We start from the raw sequence: 4165 nt of genomic DNA, 5'->3' as shown, positions 1-4165 counted from the left end.
ATTCGTAGGGGAGCTTTTTCTTTTTTTTTTTATTGGGGGAGAGAACACTCTGGGCAACTTATCTCTAAAAAGTTTCCAGAAAACTCTCAAGTCTTAATAATATAGACTCGTGAACTAGGCAGAGTTAACTGCTGAACCACGTAAAAATCCTCTTGTTTTTCTCTTTATTCATTTGCTCAAATATTTTATTGTTTAACTGCTCTACTATTTAAGTTGATGAGAAACGGCGTCAACAAATTTCTTCTCATATCCCTCATGATCTGATCCCTATGAAGACTCACTCATCATTATTTTTCTCATCGATCAGTCACTTTCATAAACTCTTGATCAGAAGCTTCGATAAAATTATCTACTCCAACATTGTTTTTGCTCCAGCCAAATCTTCTAGAGTCTTTCTCTCTCGGAATCTCATCTGTTGAGGTAAGTGTTGAATTTTTCTGTCTTTTGATTTTGTTCTATTGATGTATTCTAATAGTTAAATGTTAGGGGTTTTATATATGTTTTTTATAAATTAAAAATTTAGGATTAAAATGTTAGGGTTTTTCAATGTTCTAGTGTGTCATATGATATCTTTGCTTGTGCTGAGAGTACACGAGATGTATAGCCTAAAGAATTCGAGAGGCACTTAATGAGCATTTAAAGTTTCACAAACTTTGAAGCTGTAAATTCATTTTTCTATCAATTTCATATGCTTATATATCTATGTGTGGTCATGTATAGGTGAATTTATGTTAGTAATATATGATTCATATGTTATTTGTTACAAAAATCATGAAATTATTTATTTTGCATTTTCCTTTATGAAGTCATTTATCAAGTATTGAACACTATGGAAGCATTATTGTTGATATCTAATAAGTATAATTATTAAATATTTTCAGATACTTTTATTTGCTTACCAAGTGTTTGTAGATAGTCCCCTGAGGTTGGTTTTCTTTGTTTGTTTTATCTTCTCAATCATTATTTAGTTTTGTAATTGCACGAATCTAATCGTTATATCCTGACTGCTATCTACAGGAGTATCTTGATTAATAAATATTTTCATGTGATTTTATTTGTGATTATGAAGCTTTTGTATCAAGACACCCTCTTGTTGATGTCATTTGTGGATCTACCAACTTCAGTGTTAGTAAATAACAATAACAGAAGCCTTTTCTTGTCCTTCTCCTTTTGTCAAGACCCAGGAGAAGTTGTAAGTTGTAATAATCTTTTTTTTTGTCTAATCTGAAATAAAAAGATTTATTTCAGGTACTTCAAATTGAAGCTTTTTAATAATAAATGACATTTGTCTTGGCAGTGATTGATTTGATGATTTTTCTTCAAATTCTGTTGATGCCCTGTTGAAGGTATAAAACAACTAGCATATATAGCTTAGTTATATATATATATATATATATATATACATATCTTTGGATTTCCTTTCCATGAATGATCTGAAACAAGCTTTTGTGATATATAGACTTTAAAATAACATGTACAAGATGTCATTCAAGCTTTTTCAATACCGTGTCCTTGGCTTCATTTTTGTAGATTTTAGTTTCTCAAATGCTTTTTAAATTCCACTCAATATTTTTGTTTTCCATTGACAAATTTACATGGTTTGTATCACTACTACTATCAAGATATAACTTGAAAGAAAAGTTTGCTAATATTTAGAATATTGGATTTTTTTTGCAGTCACTACAACATTTTAGTCCATGAGAATATTGGAAGAGAATTATCGTTTATTCTCTTTACTGCATATATACTTGTAATTCCTGGCATAATATGTCTATGAGAATCCTAACCCAATTATTGTACTACTTTATTTTTCTATTTCTTGATCAAATTGACTAGCACTTGCGCAATCTCAAGTGCCAATTATTTGTTTGAATTCTCCCCTTGCCATTGTATATATAGTCCAAATCCAATAAATCTATAAATTGGACTTACCACTATTATATGCTCTTAGCATATGCCCTTACCATTGTTATTTACATGAATTCCAGTTTTACTTCAGTCATTGGTTCCTAAACAGAAATTAATTCTACAAATCTATGTTGACCAGTAGTTTGGTTTAGAGAAAAGTTTGCATTTAATCAATTAGACCATGTTATTGCAAAAAAAAAAAAAAAATCAACATTAGGAATAAGATGATATAGACGTGGTCATAATTTATTTGCTTTCTAACGAACCCTCAATACCTTAACATGGCTAATTTTCCTCGGTATGTCTTAGAGATAGCATAGAGCAAACATGGGATCAAAAGCAACTTTTAGTGTTTTGCTTCCTTTTTTGTAAATATCTTTCTTTTCATAAATATATTTATGCATATATTTTAATAATGTGGAGTGTAAGGATAGACTTTAAAAGATCAAATTGTCTTGTGACATTTTAATATGTGCAGGCAATGGTGGGGTATATGCTTCTCAAGAACTTAGTTGTATGTCCTTAACATAGTTTATCTGGTCAGTGACATTTGCATTTGGTGAGCATAAGAGTCATTAACTGGATGGCATCCTCATTTTAACTAAATGTAATATATATATATATATACGTTTATATATAGTGTTAGTTTTGACTTTAAAACAGAGTGATATTCTGCAATGTATAGAATTTTATCCATCTATAGTTTTCTTCACAAATAATGTTTTGTTGTACTATTTCAGTACTTCCTCAACTGCTATATTTGTATTTCAGAATCATGAAAGGTCACAATAGAAAACATAGGGCCTGTTTGGTATTGTTTTCTGTTTTTTGTTTTCAAAATTGTGTTCTCAGAAATGAGAACAGAAAACTGTTTTTGTAGTTTTTAAAAAACAAGAGGTGTTTGGTTAATATTTTCTAAAAACATTTTTTTAGTTTTATTTTTTTAAAATCTTAAATAAAAAATTAACAAATATATTTACAAATAGAAAAATATTTTAAAAGTTTGCAATAAATAATGAGATAAAATAATTTAAAAGAAAAAATGATGAAAAATAAGAAGTGAGAAAATTTGAGAACAACAGAAAACAACTTTTCCTTGTTCTCAAAATTTTCTGTTTTTTGTAACTTTGTTTTTAAAAATTGTTTTCTGAAAACAATGCCAAACACCCACACTTGTTTTCAAAAAACAGTTTTTAGCTTTTAAAAACAAAAAACAGTTTTTTAGTTAAGGTGCCAAACACCCCCATAATTTCTAGAGAACTAGGTACTGGAAGATTTTCAAATTGAAAAAGGAATGCCAAGCTTCATTATGCTATTTAGAAGACACTATTATCTGGAAGAAACCCTTAATGTTATGAATCAGCCAAAAGAATGTTGTGTTGTCATTTTCAGTCCTTTGTACGTATTTTAAATATAGCAGTTTGCAAATTGTGCATCCTAATTTTCGCACAAGTCTTTTACTCAGATCGTGTACAGCTAGCAGGTAACTGAATGGAAGGAATAGCCTATAAGTCTAGGTATTCTCCATGTTGACAACACCGTTCTCATGACGATTGCATGAGCTAGGGATGCATAAATTGAAAAGCACGAGCTTGTAATATTTATAAGGTACAATCTCCATGATATGAGCTCGACAATGCATTCAGCTCGTGATAACTTGGAGATATAGTGTGTCCACGGATCCCCGAAGACTCGGATACTTTATAGGATCATTTATGGCCATCTTGTGATAGTTAATGTCCAAGATATTAGGAGATTATTTATTTCATGATTAGAACATATCTTAGTATTAATGAGAATATATCATCATAAATGTAATATATACGCAAATCCGTGATTGACTCACGCAGTTACCCAAATATGTCTAAGAAATTTCTCTATAAATGTTGAGAATATTGGACAGGAAAATGAGACGATTATTCTGAAATACCGAGACTCTGTCAAAATAAAGAGAGAAAAACAATAATAATATAGACTCGTGGGATAGGTGGATTTTAACCATTAAACCACGTAAAAAGACCAGTGTTCTTGAAAGTAATTTTCTTACTTCAGTTTACCATCAAGCACTAATTCAACAGTGTTATTTTCTTGATTCACTGTTGGCGAAAAATCGCGTCAACACAAATATTCTACATATTTGACAATTTTTCCTTTTTGTTGACATTTGATATCACACAAAGGTGGAGGATAGCATGATATAACATGGTGTTGATGAGATTTGATCCTCCACCATTTTGATTCGGATGGAGTGTGTTCT

Source organism: Humulus lupulus, chromosome 2 (genome assembly GCF_963169125.1).
Source record: "Humulus lupulus chromosome 2, drHumLupu1.1, whole genome shotgun sequence".
Classification (NCBI taxonomy): Eukaryota; Viridiplantae; Streptophyta; class Magnoliopsida; order Rosales; family Cannabaceae; genus Humulus; species Humulus lupulus.
Note: the sequence above shows the minus strand (reverse complement) of the source record.